Source organism: Carya illinoinensis, chromosome 3 (assembly GCF_018687715.1).
Source record: "Carya illinoinensis cultivar Pawnee chromosome 3, C.illinoinensisPawnee_v1, whole genome shotgun sequence".
In the NCBI taxonomy this organism is placed as follows: domain Eukaryota; kingdom Viridiplantae; phylum Streptophyta; class Magnoliopsida; order Fagales; family Juglandaceae; genus Carya; species Carya illinoinensis.
The window spans coordinates 17,490,707-17,509,894 of NC_056754.1; the positions used below are offsets into that span (position 1 = coordinate 17,490,707).

At 32.8% G+C, this 19,188-nt stretch overlaps 1 pseudogene; it reads right to left on the reverse strand.

Moving 5' to 3' along the window:
- Nucleotides 1–9,850: 9,850 nt before the first annotated feature.
- LOC122303551 lies at nt 9,851–15,312 on the reverse strand (annotated as a pseudogene).
- Nucleotides 15,313–19,188: the final 3,876 nt, after the last annotated feature.

The following is a 19,188-nucleotide window of genomic DNA, read 5'->3' on the forward strand; positions in this document are numbered from 1 at the left end:
AGTGTTAGAGTTAATCATGAAAGTGTTCCTTTTTAATTAATATATTTCCTTTATCTTATTATAAAATATTTTTATATTCTGCAATATTTTGTAGTAATGAAAGTTTTATTTATTCTTTTATACTTGTTATAAATTATTGATGATATGATTTATCTGAAAATGTAAATGGAGCATCCCTGAAGGATCGCCCTAAATCAATAATTTTATTGAGTATCTCATATGAGTGATACTTGTACCAAAAGCTCATTATGATTTATGCACCTGAAGTTGCATAATTGAAATTGTGGAAAGAATATATATTTGAATGAACGTCTCGAATGTGCTTCTGAAGTAGCAATATCGAGTATGCTCCTGAAGTAGCAATATGAAATGCAAACGTTCACAATATATTCTAAATTTGTATCAGGTCTTTCAGTGACTGAGCAAAATAATGAGCTTTTGATAAGAATCATTATTCACGTCTTACTAGATCTATATCATTCCCTGAAGTGAATGATAATGAATTTATATCATTCTATTCCCTGAAGTGAAAAGAATGATGCGTTTCATTCAAAGAAACTAAAAGATTGGACGTGATAATGAATATCTTTTCGGGCCAGAAGCTCGTATTGGAAAAGCTGTAAGCTTTCTCTTTGAGATGATATTATACAAATTATTGAATCAAATATTAAGATGCATTAAAAGGTGATATGATTCAAAATATTTGTATCTTTTTATGGTTATCTTAATCATCCAAAATCAATTACGATAAGTCGAATGATTTTCATATGGACGTCCATAAAAGAGCCAGAAGATTCTTTTACTATAAAGTTTTACCACCAGAAGTGGAAAGAAAAATTTGTTTGAAGCAAATAAGATGAAATTATTCGATGTTATTTTGATTATCATATGTGAACCAAAAGTTCAGATGATAATTAAATTTTGGATACAATAAGATAAAAATGTCTCATATTCTAGCTGCTAAAATCTCAGCGAGGATTGAAATCCCTGTAGGACAATTAAGAAATTCAGCAGTCTAAAGACATGTATAAAGGCATGTGAGACTTATCGATACAAAAGATAAAGTATCTCAAAAGAGAAAGGCACAAATAATTTGGTACTCCTGAAGAGGCCATTCCCACAAAACAAGCAATAAAGTCCATCCAAATTCTCTGTATAAAATTCTCCTATATAAACTCTTGAAGAGTGCCTCCTGAAGAGGTTTTTCATGAAAATGTCTTCCCTTGAAGAGGGATAGGTACCTGAAAATAACGAGATCTCATTACATTTCATGAATAATGGAGAAATTATGGATAGAAATAAAATTGTTGTCGACAATATATTTCCATATGAGATGGCAATTGACATTACCAGAAGTAATGATGAAAGTGAATCAAGAATCGTCGAAGAATACGATGTAAAATATTGGCCAAATTTGAAAGAAACAATTCCTGCAGAATTGAATCACTAGTAAAATATGATGTATCGGGACTTATAGTTCAAACACCTAAAGAGGTGATGCTTATTGAATGTCAGTGGATATTTATGGAAATGAAATAAAAATATAAATCACGAGTCAGTTTCTCAATTCTTGCAAAATTGATATCACTAAGTAAAATGTGATAAATATGGACTTGAAGTCCAAACACCTAAAGAGGTGATTTTTGTTAAATATCAGTGGATATTTATATACATGATATAACAAGCCCGAAACTTTTAATATGAAAATGTGATATAAAAATCACAAGTTAGTTTCTCGAAGAAACAATATTGATATGATTTTAAAGTGGTTGAAATCATATTGAGATTTTTATTAGCTTGAAAGTTACCGAGAGTTTGGATATGCATGATTAACTGCATATTTATATGGATCATTGGATCATGATATATATATGAAAATCCCTGAAGGATAGAAAATGTCTGAAACTTCTAATATGAATACATCTGGAAATATGTATTCTATCAAGTTTCAAAGATCCTTATATGATCTAAAGCAATCCAAACGCAAATGGAAACAAGCTATTATTGCAGTTTATATATATGATTTAAATGTCATTGAGACTCCAGAAGAGCTCATAAAAACTGCACATATTTGAAATATAAATCTGAAACCCTTGCGGCTTCAAGGGGAAGATGGATGATGTTATTAGTCATGAAATACCATATTTTAATACAATTAGTATTTCAGATTCATATTATGGGTTTGATATGAAGTGTGCATTATTAAAGAAGAAATAAAAGGGAGCACACAGAATATCTACCAAAAGATAGAAACACAAATATGAATATTTGTGAAATATTATTTTATTATCTTGAAGTAAGAATTACAGAAATTTGAGGCACTTTGCCTCATTCTTTAAACGCTCTTATTCTTCAAGAATCTGCATGGCATCTCTATCTAAAGGGGTGGGTAATCGAAAAGAAGATTTAAGCAATGATTTTAAATTCCTATTCTCTTACTTTATTGATTCTATCTTCATGTTGGACTCCAGAAGAAGTCGCTGAAGTATAGCAATATTCTCGTGGAGATTGTCGACTCTACAAGTTCTGGATTGTAGTCGTTGAGAAAATGCGACAATGGATGATGAGTATCGAGTACCGAGACTCACAAGCTCATAGATAGCTTCATTATCTGACCTATGAGTCATATCATTATATTGCATAATAGCACCTGTGGTAGAAGCAGGTACAGCTGATGAACGAGGTGCAGAGTACCTCATATATTGGCCATGAGAAGATCGCTGAGCCATTGTAGGATAAGAATGCAGAAAGAGATTGCAGAGTAAAAATGCAGTATGATTACAGAAAATTGAAGAAGATGAAATGCGAATGAAGATGAGCTGAATATCTCTTTTATAGAGAAAATTATGATACATCATCTCTCGTGAAGCAAGAGAAAAGAGACGAAATATAACTTCATAGCTCTGCGGCACCTGACAGCATGCCTGACAGCTGCGGTGCCTGACAGCACGCTTGACACCTACAGAGGAGTTGAAAATCCGCGGTGCTTGTCTGATCTTAAAAGGCTGGCCACCATTTTTATTAAAAAATGAGGTTAGCGGTTTAATGTTGATGAATTCTTCACTAACTGTGTTATTTACAAGAACTCCAGAAGAGTACAACTCCAGAAGAGTAGTGATGAGCAGAAAGATCCAGTTGTGATTATTTTATCAAAATGAATCAAGTCCACAGTTAGTTGGATGTACAGATGCGAGTTATCTTTCAGATACACACAAGAAGATCATTGCAATTCATGAGAAGAAAGATGAAATTGATATCAAGAAGGTACGATCAAGTAAAAATCTGGCAGATTTATTTACTAAAGCATTACCAACTGCAACATTTAAGAAGATTATACAGAACATTAGAATGCAGAGGTTTGAAGACCTGTTATCATGCACTATCAACTGCAACATTTAAGAAGATTATGCAGAACATTGGAATGCGGAGGTTTGAAAACCTGTTATCATACACTTTTTAGGGGAAGTAATGTCTTGAAGACTTGTGCTGATTGTACTCTTTTTCTTTCGCTAAGGTTTTATCCCACTGGGTTTTCCTTTACAAAGTTTTAATGAGGCAATCCTAAAGCACTTGGCGATACACATGAATACTGTACTCTTTTTCCTTCGCCATTGGTTTTTTTCTACAGGGTTTTTCCTTGGCAAGGTTTTAACGAGGCATATTCTTTAAATATGGTCGTCCAAAGGGGAAGTGTTATAAACTATCTTGAATTGTATGACCACATTTATCTAGTCGTCAAATGCATAGTGCATAGTGCTAGCATAGTATTAGCATAGTGAGCTGGCCGACATATGCATAGTGCATAGTGCTAGCATAGTACTAGCATAGTGAGTTGGTCGACATATGCATAGTGCTAGCATAGTGAGCAAGCATAGTCTCCTTTGTACGCCTATATATATCGTTGAATTCTTTAAGAAATTCATAAGTTTCATAACCTTTCTGAGTTCTATCTCTTTCTCTCTCCTTTTAAAAGTTTTATAATACGTTATGGCTCTCTCTTTTCTATGATTTCATAACAGTATATATATATATTTTTTTTACGGTGCAGAGAATCTTTATAGTATTATCTAAAATTATTTATCATCTTAATTATTATCATGTTATTTTCATTCTATGATATAATATTAAATAATGGAAGATTATTTATTATATTTTATTTATTAATATATTATTTAATATTATTATTAGATGATTAGAGGAAAATAAAAAAGTAAATAATAAATAAATTTTTTCTATTGAAGTATAGGCATAAAAAAAAAAGTTCAATTTGCATTTCAATAAAAGGACAGTGCTAGAAATTAAAGCGCACACAGTGGTAGAAGAGAGGATAATAAAAAAAGAGTAATGCTGCATATAGTCGTGGAATTGTAAATGTCGCGCAATCGTTTTAAAAAAAAGTGGGGTTCACGATTAAAAAATTAGTTTTTGTTTTCATGTGGCTTCTATATTAATTCATTTTTTTCAAAACAACTGTACGCTACTTACATAACCACGACTGTAAATATCATTTCTCATAAAAAAATAAGTAATAAATAAATTTTTTCTATCTGAATATATGCAAAATAAAAATTAAAAATAAAAAATAAAAAAGTGCAAATTGCAGTTAATTGCTAGAAATTAATGCACAGACAGTAGTAGACCCGCGATTGGACTGGCGGCTATGGTCCCTTGAGATTTTTTGAAATAAAAATTTTCTAATAATTATGTATTCTTTTATATATTTTATTAATATGATTAATTGAATATAAAAAAAATTAATTCAGTTAATTATATCAGTAGAGTATATAAAATGTTTACAAAAATAACTATATGTAGTATTACTAAAAAATTTATAATTTTTTTATGTTTTTGCCTCTCTCTTTTTTATTTTTCTTATATTTTCAAAATTTTATTTAATTTCTCTATATTATCAGTTTTTAAAAATGTGGACTATTCAAAATTATTAAAATTAAGCTTAGAAGAAATTAGAAATTTATTAATATGGGTCGTAAAATTTTTTGTTATAAAATATTAGGCTTCTTAATATAAACTTTAAAGTAAAAATATAAAAAAAGTCATTTAAGGTTGATAATTTATATGAAAAATAGTTATGAAATTTTACCCTCTAGATTTCATGGAGTAAAAAAAAAATTTATTTAAACTCTCAATTGTAGCAGTATATATTTAGTACGAGTCACCACACGAAAATATCTAGATTTTTATGAAATCTAATAAAATAGTTTACATAATAGAGTAAAAGATAACATTCGAAAAAATTACTTGATAGATTATTAGAAGAAAATAAATTTTAAATATTTTATTACAAAAATAATCATAGATTAATATTATTCCATGAAACAATTTTACCAGAAATCAGAAATATATATTAAGTTCTTTTTTTAGAATTTTATTTCTACGTATATGTAGCAAATTATTGAGATATAATTTTATATGTAGTTATGTTTTTATGAATTTTTAATCTCTTTTTATTTTACATAAGAGAAATAATGTTTATTGTCCTAAGATGTATAAATCTTATGTACTCATTTTGAAAAAAGTAGGTAAATCTAGAACCCAAATAAAAAAAATATTTTATAATGGTGGATATCACTTTTTCAAAGAAAGTGCGCAAAATTTACATGTCTTAAGACTATATCTAATATTACTCTTTACATAAATGTTTTATATAGTAAAAAAATTGCCTATTGACAAAATTGTTAGTCTTGTCGGTAGATGCACACAAACTGTGCACCCCATATATGCACACCAGCGCAATTGCAATTTTTTTTTTTCTTTCATAATTTTTTAAACAACTTTAATCATTAAAAAATATATATACAAATTTACTAGAATTTACTTTCTTAACTATTAAGTAAAAAAAATCCAATGGGGGCACATTTGGGAGCATATGGAGAGTCATCCAAGCATTTTCCTTAAAAAAAGACAGAAAAAGATCATGTTACTATATTATGCCGCCTGACATGTATTGTTGGGTGTGTCCTTAGTACAATTGGATCTTTTTAAAATATTTTTTAAGTATTTTTAAATAATTTTTAAAAATATATATTCAAATACACTATTAGTAACATGTTTAAACATTTTAAAATAAAATAAAATATACTAGCGGTCAAATTTAGAGAGCAAAATCACGGTAAACTAGCATTTTAAAAAATTGTTCTAAGCTAGTACAAAAGATAAATGGAATTATTTAATATAATTTGATATGATTGGTAAAGTTGTAAAATTATTTTTATTATGAAATAAATCTAACGTATTATATAAAATAATATTAATTTCTAAATTTATTTTTATAAAAATATCTTATTGATTATAACACTTCTCTTTTAACTTATAAAAGCAGAAAACATACGTTGGTATTTGCTCAATAGTATTTCATCAATTGATCGAAACTTTACATCAGCAGAAGGAGAGTAAGGCTAAAAGATCTAGCAATCATGCCCCTGCTAGTAATGTTGTCAAGAAATGGGAACCTCCTCCCTTCAGATTACTTCAAGATCAAATGGGACATTGCCATATATAAGAACTAAGGATGCATTGGAATTGGTATTATAGTAAGGAATTGGGAAACTAAAGTTATAGCTACTATGAGGAAGAAAAGAACCTTCTTTCCTATTCTTCTTTTAGCAGAAGCAAATTGTGCTCTTCAAGCAACCTTGTTTGATTTGGAACTGGGACTCAGTAATATCATCTTGGAGAGTGATTCATTGCAGGTTATTCAAGTTAGTTCTAAGGATGAGGAGAGTTTCACCAGCACAAGATTGCTTATAGGGGACATCAAGATTTTTACTGTTCTTGCATCTAGTGCAATTGTTGGTTTGGAAAATTTTCCTCCATGTATTCTTTCCTTGCTTTAAAGGAATTGAGTAATAAAATTATCTTCCTTTTTTTTTTTGAAAAAAAAAAAAAGAAGAAGAAGAAGAAGAAAACTAGAATACTTTTCAACGTCTTGTTGGTATCAATGAAGTTGAATACATAACGTAGGGATTCATCAGTACTACTTTTTTGATAAAGCAAATTCTCATTAAACTAAAATAGACGAGTAAGAAGAGACCATGAGCGTCCCAAAAAAACGTCTCATTATAATGTTTGCAATAATAAAAGAAGGAAAATGACAATGGATCCATAGCATTGTCCTTTTTGACTTTTTTTTTTAGGTTTGATTTGATAATTGAGATAAGATAAGATGAAAAATTTATAAATAATAATAAAATGATTTAAACTAATATTTTTTATAAGATTTTAATAAATAAATAAATAAAAAGTTAAAAATTAAAATATTTTTAAAATATAATTTTTATTTGAAAAAATGATAATGGGGGAATTACCCTCCTTGAAATATTTATGGGCTTAATCCTTTAAAAAAATTAGAATAAATGCATTTTTTATAAAATAAAAAAGTAATTAAAATTCTTAGGAGTTAGCTAGGTGCATGGTAATGGTCCAGTACGCGCTCTTTAGGTTCAAGATTCAAACTCTTACGTGCTGATAATTTCTAGACTTATTGGTGAAAAGATGTTTACCTAATTTGTATGATGGGTAGGTGTTATAATTTATAAAGGTTTGGCATCTAATAATGTAAAAGGCATATTACGTACGGGTGTCATGGTCCGGTCCATTCGAGGGGTTATAAATAGAAAATTTCGAACGATCATTTTTGCCATATTGAGCCATTAGTTATCTGTCCAATCAGTTTATGAATAATTTTTTTTGACAAAAAAATTAATAAAATGATTAATTAAATTAATAAAATTAAAATGAAGTGATATATTTAACATTTATAAATTATTTCATTATATATATAATTAATGGTGATTCGTATGATGAAACTTATATAATTAGCTTATATAATTATTATATAAAATAATATATTATATACATAATATTTAAATATATATATATATGTACACATTTGGTCGGTCTCTATTCAATTGAAAAAGTCACATCTCGAGACCAACCAATAAAACTATCGGTCCATTCCAAACCGAAAGTTTTACTATCCTCATATTACGTTCGTATAAATTTGGCTACTCTCTCTCTCCACTAGGACAAGTGGACAACAACTACAACCTCACGTTTCTGAGGTATAATTCCAGAAAAGACATCCCAAAAATAAAACTAAAAATCAAAAAATAATTTCAGAAACTCATCCATGAAAACAAAACCATGTCTGAATAATTCAGAAAATCATCCAAAAAATAAAACTAAAAGACCAAAAAAGAATTCCTGAAAGTCGTCCAAAATATTAAAATAAAAAACTAAAAAATAATTCTAGATAGTCATCCACGAAAACAATCTCAAGTCTGAGGAATACTGCAAATTGTGACCTTGCTAGTACATTTGTTGTAATTTTTTTAGTTCGGTGAAAAATAGACCCCAAAGATGATGTTGTTTCTAAGGCAGCCAAATCCAACACTCTAATATTGCAAGTAATATGATCATTTGATGTATATACACAAAGCCTCCCACCTCCGAATTAAACTAACATTTCACCGCAATAAATGATTTATACCGTAGAAGATAGATTTGTCTACAGAGGCTTGCTATAGGATTTGGCTATGGGGGATCAGGCTTTGTGTGACGGATCTAACTAGTGTTTGAGATTGGAGAAGAAAAGAAAATGGCTTTGTGTAGGGAATGGAGAAAGCGTCTTTACAGTTCAGAGATTGAAAAGAGAAGATAACGAGATGCTACTAGATGTGATTTAGTCAATTGAAGAAGAAGAGAATAGGAGGTTCGGCTTAGGGAGGAATGAGATATAAGGCATGGAACTCAGAGATCAGTCCCACACTAAAATGCAAAATGCAACGTTTTTGTTTTCTTAGCTCACATTTCATGCGCAAGGGGTGTGCCAAAATGCTTGCATTCAGACTTTTTATTCTTTGTAATGGTGTTTATTTTACCTTAGCAATTTTTATCATATACTGTATATGTAAAATGATTGAGAATTTAGCTTGATTAAGCACTTTTATATGATCCTACTTGACGCAGCTAGAAGATTTATTTTATTAGAAATCAAATTATGTCATGTAAATATTTTATTAGATGTGATATGCTCAACATACTAACTTGAGAATTAAATTTTTATTTGTAAGAAGATATTTATAAGCTGAGTAGTTTGGGAATATATCTCTTGTTAATTATCATTTCTAACCCAATGAACAAATCAAGAGAACCTAAAGCCAAGTAGGAATTAATTATCATTTCTAACCCAAGTAAGCACACACAACGGGTTGTAATTCACTATGATATAATAAAAGAATTTAAATTTTCCGCAAATGGAGGTCTAGTATAAAGAGGGGGAGGAAGTAAGGGCAAAGCAAAAAAAATGATAGGAAGGCAATAAGAGCATGGCAGAAGTTATCAACTCTTGATACATTATGAGTGCAAAAAAGGGAAAAAGGATTTAAAGTCCAGTGTGCTTGTGCGACCACGAAAGAAAGAAAACGTCTGATAGCTATTATTATGGAAAAAATGGAACGATCGTCATCAAGCATTGGGCTCAAGCCCCCGAGAGCCACATTAAGAATTGCAATGAGAAAGCCCAGATCGGACATGTGGAACAACCAAACCATCAATGTCTTCACTCACCCAACAGGGTAGGAGTGACAAGTAGCAATGTTAAATTAACTACTTATTATAATAGGATAAATATCTTACTCTACATTAATGAAGCAAAGTTTGTAAATCAATGTGCTAAATTCTAATGGTGACAATTAGATTTCATTTATTACATTTTGAATACAAGCAAACTTAGTTACATATACTATTTTCTTCTAGAAAACTAAATTATTCCCGCGCATACAACTCAGTTGTACGCATTCCAAGTGCAGACAACAGCAACCAAAAATAGAGAAAATATAAATTTGTCAATGGTGAAGGCGATAACGAGGAATGGAAAATAGATGCTCGGCTCTTGGAACAGTAAGACCAAACACCTCAGTCATATCCAACTCAGTTGGCTGTATGTTGTTTGCAAGAACCCAATCAAAGCAATGCACAAGTTGTGCTATTACAAGCCGGACCACAATCAGACCCATTTGCATCCCTGGGCAGCCTCTTCTGCCGGCACCAAATGGGATTAGTCGAAAGTCTCGTCCCTTGAGATCAATGTTACTCCCAACAAACCTCTCCGGGATGAACTTCTCTGCATCACTCCAAACACTTGGATCTCTCCCAATTGCCCATATGTTTATCATGACTCTAGACTTTCTGGGTATGTGGAAACCATTAACTGTGCAATCTTCCCTGGCCTCATGTGGAAGCAGAAGTGGTGCTACTGGATGTAGCCTTAAGGTTTCCTTTACAACCATGTCCAAGTACTCCAACCTATCCAAGTCTGCTTCCTCTACCATCCTCTTCAAGCCCACCACATTTCCAGCTCCTTCTGAAGTTTCTTCATTACTCGTGGATGCTTCATTAATTCGGAGAGTGCCCACTCAATTGCCGTTGCCGAAGAGTCCATCGAGGCTGCGAGCATGTCCTGCCACCAAAATTTTGATCTAGGAAATTAGTGCCATATCATAATCTAATTGTAGAGTATAATTCTTTCTTTACGCATACAGAAAGCATTTGACTACATTACATTACACAACTACTGAGAAACTATAAGTTTTTATAAAACCTTTTTTCACTTTTACTTGTACTTTGATTCCATGCTAAATCAATACTTGAATGCCAGGGGTAGGAAAACTTACCAAAATTATGGCTTTGATGTGTTGTGCCTCTAACCTGTCCGAAAATCACACAAAACAATTTTAAAGCCTACGTCCACTGGAGCCTCTTTTATAGAATTTGTACAAGATTTACAGATAAATCTACAAATTCTCATCTCTCCCTCACGTCCCTCTTTCTTTCTCTTCTCCCACTGCCCTTGATCTCTTACTGCAATGAGGATGAGTTTTTCTGCACACTTAAGCTCTCCTATTTATAGGAGAGCAGATCACTACGTTGCAGCAATTTGCTGCATGATGCTTGGGGAGGTGCCTAACAATACAAAAGCACCGAACGGTGCCTAATAAGCCAAAAGAGAAACGGTGCATGTTTCTCACACACGTAGGGTGGCTTTTTAACAATCACCCCTTCCACCCTGCTTGCAAATTGATTCATTTTTTCAAATGAATGCATCTCTTTCTTTGACATGAGAGATTTCTGCTATCGAATACGCTCCAATGCATCTATAGATACGTCTTCAAATGGATGTCAAAATGCTTCTCCAAATGCATCTTCAAATGCATTAGCATCGTCTACATCTACTGAGCTTGCAAGAGATTTTCTTCAGAGGAGATTTACAAGTGCTTCACTGCACAATCTCAACTCTCTAGGATTCTTCTTTCACTCGAGTCCATGAGTCCGCACTCATGTACACCTTGAGCAAACCGAGCTTCACTCGAGCCATAACCGAGCGAACAATCTACCTGGTGCCTTTACAGCTTTCAAACCAGGCTCCATAATCCTACAATCACACCAATCTCCAACTTGGAGACTAATTTTCAACATGCTAGCCTCTATCTCCAACATGATCCCTTATCATCTATACAATTTTACAGCTCATGTCTTCAAGTCAGAAGACTAACTAAAGTGATGCATAACTTTAGTTCATCAAGTACAGTGCCCTTAATCAACACATACATATAGGGCAACACATCTCCTACCGCACTAGGAATTAATGGTCTCGCACGGACCTTGACACATATCAGAGAACCTGTTGCTGAGGTCTCCTTCTCCGATCTGGGTGACTAAACCTTCATCCTGCTGCTACATTCAGTCGCATGTGCCCATCTTGTGTGCAGTCTCCGACTTGTATAATCTTCCTTCTTGCAAGATTTTTCTTCATACCGTAGTTCACTACCTTCATTCAGCAGGATATATTTCAAGGTAGTAACCACCATGGAAGTCTGATCGTCTTGGCAGCCATGTGATCATTAACTTTAGGTATAGATATCCCCGGAACATCTGACATTTTGTTCCCATCTTTCACACCTGTACTTCATGTCGTGGTCTAGGGAGATTTCTTTAGAAAAGTAAAACTGAGTTCCTTTTACTTTCTCATCTAATTCACACGACCATTACCACGAGCCAAGACCAATGAATCATTCGTGACCTTCCATGCCTTTTTGAGAAAACACTACTGAATGACTGCTGTCTTCAAGCTGTCTTTAACAGCATTGTGCACTGCAAGAAATACAACCCCATGTATTTCTTCAGTCACCATATTCATAGCATTATTCACAACTTTCTCCTGATTTTAGTAGTATCTTGTGGTCTGTCTTGCCACAAACTCGAGATCTTGCCAGAATTTCTTCTGCACACCTCCTCACCTAGGATAAGATCTCTTACATTAAGAAACTTCAACTTCGACTTCTTTGCAGAATTACTCATAGCCATTCTCATGACCTCCCAACCTTTTGACCACAACGCCAAATGCTATTGGGCAACAATAGTACCTTCTGCCTTTTCTGAAATTGAATTGTTTCTTCATGACATTGCTTTAATGAATTTATCGCAGAAATGAATAGTACCTCACTAAGTCAGTTCCCAGGAAAGATTGGAGGGTCACAATGGACACACTTAAAATTTCCAATCTCCTAGACAGAACCTCCTTAGACTGTACGTATTCACACTACCATACCAAAACTTCATCTGCACTTTGTTATTTGCAACTGGCTTTTCAAAAAAAGCCACAATGAGATCCGATGCGGTTCTCCTCTTAATAACAATATGCTCCATGAATTGTATAACTGTCAAAACCTGCTGATATAACAAGTTAATCAGCATCGTCCAATGATCTGAAATTTGTTTCATCAAATTTCACGATCCCAACTGGCTTAAATCAAGCCCAAACGAATTGAGTCCGGCAACATTGGACTCCAGCTGGTTGACATCAAGCCCCAAAACCAAAGAGTCTGGCACGACTCCAACTGGCTGCGATCAAGCCCTAAACACATGAGTCCATCATGACTCCAACCGGCTATGATCAAGCCCAAAACAAATGAGTCCATCATGACTCTGACTGGCTATGATCAAGCCCACAACTGATATGCAACTATGAATAGTTCAGATCGAAAATACTGATGGTGAATCTCAACATTCCCACCGTACCGATGAGTCTGGAATGATCCAAATAGTTTGTCAGCACTATTTGATCATCGCAATGGAACTCCAACTGGCGTGGATCTAGCCCAAAATGATCTACAACATGTGGACGGTTTAGATCAAATGTACCGATGGCGAATCTCAACATTTCCACCGTACGGATGAGTCCGGAATGATCCAAATAGTTTGTCAGCACTATTTGATCATCACAACGGAACTCCAACTGGCGTAGATCTAGCCCAACATGATCTGCAACACATCGACAGTTCAGATCGACAGTACCGATGGAGAATCTCAACATTTTAACTGTACGGATGAGTTCAGAATGATCCAAATAGTTGGAAAGCACTATTTGATCATTGAAATCAGACTCTGAATGGCTTAGATCTAGCCCAAAAAAGATCTGAAAAAACGGACGGTTCAGATCTGTCTGACGCGTGGGATGCACGCGCCGGGGGTAGGGCGTCTGGGGGCGCATTGGCGCGTGGACAACACGCGCTTAGTACCTGTGTGAGCGTGGGGAGCGCGTGAGGCGCGTGGCATTCACGCGCCGAACCTCTGTAGGGCGCGTGAGGCGCATGTCCGTCACGCGTCTTCAACCTCTGGCGTGCGTGAGGGCGCGTGGGCGCGTGTGGCTTAGTCGTCTTCCTCCACCGACGTGCGTGGGGGCGCGTGGATGACAGCAAATGCACGCGTTGACCTTCTAAGGGCGCGTGTGGGCTCGTCCGACCTCCGTTTTCAATGCCGTTTGCGGCAACGGATTCGTCTCGACGCGAGGAACACCCTGGAGGTGTCAAAAATTGATTTTGAGCAACTTGAATTTTTGGACAGATCGAACCAGAGCTCTGATACCATTTGTTGTGCCTCTAACCTGTCCGAAAATCACACAAAATAGTTTTAAAGTGGTTCAGCAAATTGCCTACGTCCACTGGAGCCTCTTTTATAGAATTTGTACAAGATTTACAGATAAATCTACAAATTCTCATCTCTCCCTCACGTCCCTCTTTTTTTCTCTTCTCCCACTGCCCTTGATCTCTCATCGCAGTGAGGATGAGTTTTTCTGCACACTTAAGCTCTCCTATTTATAGGAGAGTAGATCACTACGTTGCAGCAATTTGCTACATGATGGTTGGGGAGGTGCCTAACAATACAAAAGCACCGAACGGTGCCTAATAAGCCAAAAGAGAAACGGTGCATGTTTCTCACACACGTAGGGTGGCTTTTTAACATGATGTTGGACCTTTCAATAGAGTACTCAGATTCTTTTGATCCCATGAGCCTAAGCATGACATCAACAAAGTCGTCGTTGGTCTTACTTTCATCCTTGGACTGGATATGCTCATCAATGATCTTCTCTAAAAAATTATCAAAGATCTTACTAACAGCCTTCATGCGTCCTGTCAAACTCTGAAGGTCAAAGGGACGAATACAAGGAATGTAATCGCCAAGGTTAGGAACTGCTCCTAGATACATTGCCTCGTGCATTACAGCCTTGAATCCCTTCTCATCAAGATCTTTGTCCTCGTACTTCTTCCCAAACACCATACGGCACGACATATCCGCAGTCAGAGATGTAACCTTGGCACTCACATCTACAGCAACACAATTACTAGCGGCCTCTTGAATAAACTTCACCAGTAGGCCAATCTCTTCATTTCTCATGGATTTGAAAGAATCGATTTTAACGTTACTAAGCAATTCGAGTGTGCACATCTTGCGTATGTTGCGCCAATACGAGCCGTACGGAGCAGAGATCATGCTTTTTTGCTCGTAAGCGATGTACTTTGCAGACTCCATAGGTGGTCTACTAGCAAATACAAGGTCGTTTGCTTTAAGGAACAGCTTGGCAGCTTGAGGCGAGGAGACAACAATAGCAGGCACGAAACCTAAGCGTAAGTGCATGATGGGGCCATATTTCTGGGCTAGTCGCTGTAGATCTCGATGAGGGAATTCTCCCAAACTATGAAGGCTCCCAAAGATGGGGAACCCTCTCGGCCCCGGTGGTAATTTCCTATTCTTGTTCCAGCTTTTCAATGCCCATTGTCGCAGGAGATGTGCGAGCACAAACAGTGCGAGTATGCTCCATGTCCAAGACACAGTGGCCATGTTTGATTCAGATCGATGCGGTAAAGGACCGAGTTTCAGGAGAGGCAGATTCAGCTGCAACTGGAGTCTCTTTTCATTCCTGATATATATACGAACAAACATTCCTAAAATATTCATACTATTCCACGAATTCACAAACAGTAATGTTATATAGAGGCGGACCAGCGGTGACAATCGAACCACATACGATTGGATTCGTGGATAAGCTCTTGACTTTTCCGAAAGAACAAATTTTGATTTCATACGTGAAGGGAAAACAATTTCCAGCTAAAAAATCTATCGACAAAATCTATTGGTTGGATTTTTTAAATTATTTTTTAATAAATTTATGGTTTTTTTAATAGTTTTTTAAAATATTTAAAATGTTTTAATATATTTGTTAAAAAATAAAAAAACTTTTTACCGCTGGGTGAACCCAACCGTAGCATATATAAAAAACTTTTTACGTTGGGTGCACCCAACCCGCGTAGCAATATATGTTTGTAATAAAATGTTAAACTTCTTAATATAAAATTTAAAGTAAAAATATAAAAAGCATCATTTAATATTGATGATCTATATAAAAATTAGTTGAGAGATTTTATCATCTAGATCTCATTGAGTAAAAAAAATTATTTAGACTTTCAATTATAACAATATATGTTTAATGTGACATAAAAATATCTAGATGTTATATAAAATATGATAAAGTATGTTACATATTAGAGTAAACTATGATATTCTAAAAGATCACTTGATAAATTTAAAGAAGAAAATAAAATTTAAATATTTCATTACAAAAATAATAATAGATTAATAATATTTCATATAACAATCTTGTCAGAAATTTGGAATATATATTAAGGGCAGGTTTTGGACCTTAGATGAAATATAAAATTCTTTTACGATCTCATTTCATCTCATCTTATTTTATTTTTAAACATAATTTAAATAAAAAATCTTCAAACTAATCATTACAACTTTCACGAACTTTCAAATAAAAAATAAAAAACAATTCAAATTTTTTCAAATTTCAAAACAAAAATAATATTATAAAACTATATTCTTACAATATTTTAACTTTATGATACTTTTTATTTAACTTTTTTTTCTTATTTTTCAAAATCCAAAAAAATACTCAACTTAAACTTCTCATTACTTCTATTAAATTTAAAAAAAAAAAAAAAAAAGACTATCTCATTACTATTCACAAACTATCTTACTACTATTTACAAAAAAACTATATCACTACTATTCACAAACTATCTTAATACTATTTACAAAATTCTCATCTCATTTTACTCCTCAAACCTCCCATAAGTTGTCTTTTTAGAATTTTATTTCTACGTGTATGTAACAAATTATCGTGATTTAATTTTATATACAGTTATATTTTTATGATTTTTCAATTTCTTTTTATTTTGCATAAGAGAAATCATGATGTTTGCTGTCATAAGATGTATAAGTATCATGCACTCATTTTGAAAAAACAAAATGGTAAATCTAGGACCCATATGAAAAAATTATTTTTTAATAGTGGACAACACTTTTCCAAAGGAAGTGCACAAAGTTTGCACATCTTAAAACTGTATTCAGTATTATTCTTTACATAAAGAGTTTTGCTACATACAAATAAAGTCGTGTACTAATCTACGTACCAATACTGATTCTTTCATCCTTAAAGTTTAAATTAGCACTTTTTTTAATAAAATTTACTTTTTGACCAATCACAATAAATTAATACACATATTAGTGCACAAGTGTGCTTGTAACTAGATTTTGCCTTACATAAATATATCACACAGTAGAAAAACTGGGCCCCTCGACAAAGTTTCTGGTTTCGCCACTAGGTACGGTGCACCCCATATATGTACACCAGTGCAATTGCAACAAAAACTTGTTGTGAAATTTTGCAAGTGTAAATTATACCAAATAATATAATGATAAGAAAGATATCGAACTCATGAGGACTATTTGCCTATTAACTATTAAAATTGTTCTAATTCTAAATTATTTGAAAATCAAGAAAAGTGGTAGATTTTGAATTAGAAAAACAGCAATAAATTAAATTAAATCAACAACTAAAAAATTAACCAAATACTTGAAAAGAAGAAGATTTTACTTAAGAAGAAAACACTAAAGCATCCGACTTACCTAACCAATCAAATCCCAAATCTTAACCATACAATCAATTAATTATCATCATATTTGACGGCAAAATATCCTAACTTATCTAAGACCTTCTCTCGAATACTCAACCTACAATAACCTGCAATATGTCTATGCAAAGTGAAAAGTATTTGAGCACATTAAAATTAATAATATTTCACATAAAAGCCGCACAAATCATGTTGGCACATTCCTATTTTCGTTCGATTCATGGCATACATTATACAAAGTTAAACTACATGTATCATCTTTCGAATTAACATGCACAACAAATCATCTAACTATTAACCAAATAATTGAAAGCATTAAACTCAATGATATATACTCAAAAAGAATGATAAAATTATGATCACAATGAAATAAAATTCTAGATTGTTATGGAGAGGCTACATCGTAGCCTTAGCAATAGATTTTTTTTTTCTTTTGCTTTCAAAATTTCTTAAACATCCTTAATTATTACAAAAATATATATACAAATTCACTAGTAATTACTTCCTTAACTATTACATAAAAAAAATTAAAGATTGGGGAGACATCCAGGCATATTGGGGAGACATCCAAGCATTTTCCTAAAAATAAAGATTATGTTACCATATTATGCCGCCTAGTGTGTACTACTGGATGTGTCTTTAGTGTAATTGTATTTTTTTAAATATTTTTTAAAGATATATATATACACACAAATACACTATTAGTAACATATTTAAACATTTTAAAAAATCTAAAATACACGAACGGTCAAATTTAGAGAGCAAAATCTAAACTAGCATTTGAAAAAAAAACATTCTAAGCTAGCACAAAAGATCAATCGAAGTTTTCCAAGTTTCGCTCAATGAGCTAAAGAGCTAAAGTATGTGCCTAAATAATAATGATTTAATATAATTTGATATGGTACGCCAGATTGTAAAACGATTTTTATTATAATTTAAATCAAACATATCATACAAAATTATATTAGTTTATAAATTTATTTTCATAAAAATATCTTATTGATTATAACACCTCTCTTTTAACTTGTAGAACCAGAAAACATACGTTGGTATTTGCTCAATTAGTGTTTCATCAATCGATCCAAGCGTTACAACAGTTGAAGGAGAGTAACGATAAAAGGTATAGCAATCATGTCCCTGCTAGTAATGTTGTTCAAAAGTGGGAACTCCTCCCTCAGTGTACTTAAGATGGAATGGGACATTGCCATAGGTAAGAACCAAGGATGCGTTGGAATTGGTATTATGGTAAGGAACTGGGAAGCTAAAGTTAATTTGTAACTCCTAAAGTTACGAGCAAATTCTCATTAAACTAAAATAGACTAGTAAGAAAAGACCAATGAGCGTCCCAACTAAAGTCTCGTTATAATGCCTGCAATATTAAAAGAAGGAAAATGACAATGGATCAACAGCCTTGTCTTTGTTCTTTTGGCTTTTTTCAAGAAGGGATTGCCTACATCTTATTTGAATATTAAAATGAGTTGATATAAAAAATTTATAAATAATAATTAAATAATTTGAGTTAATATATTTTATAAAATTTTAAAAAATAAAAGAAAAAATGTTAAAAATTAAGATATTATTATAATATAATTTTTATTATAAGAAACGATTATAGGTGAACCACCTTCCTTGAACTATTTATGGGCTTAATCTTTTTAAAAAGTAGAATAAATGCATTTTTTTTAAAGAACAAAGTAATTAAAACTCTTAAGAGTTAGCTCATATGCATGGTGATAGGGTTAGGTTGTATTTGAGTAGTGAGATGATCTAGATATTCTATACTAATACTAGAATAGTAATAAAAAGTATTGAATAATAATACAAAATAATAAAAAAATAAGTAAAAACTAAT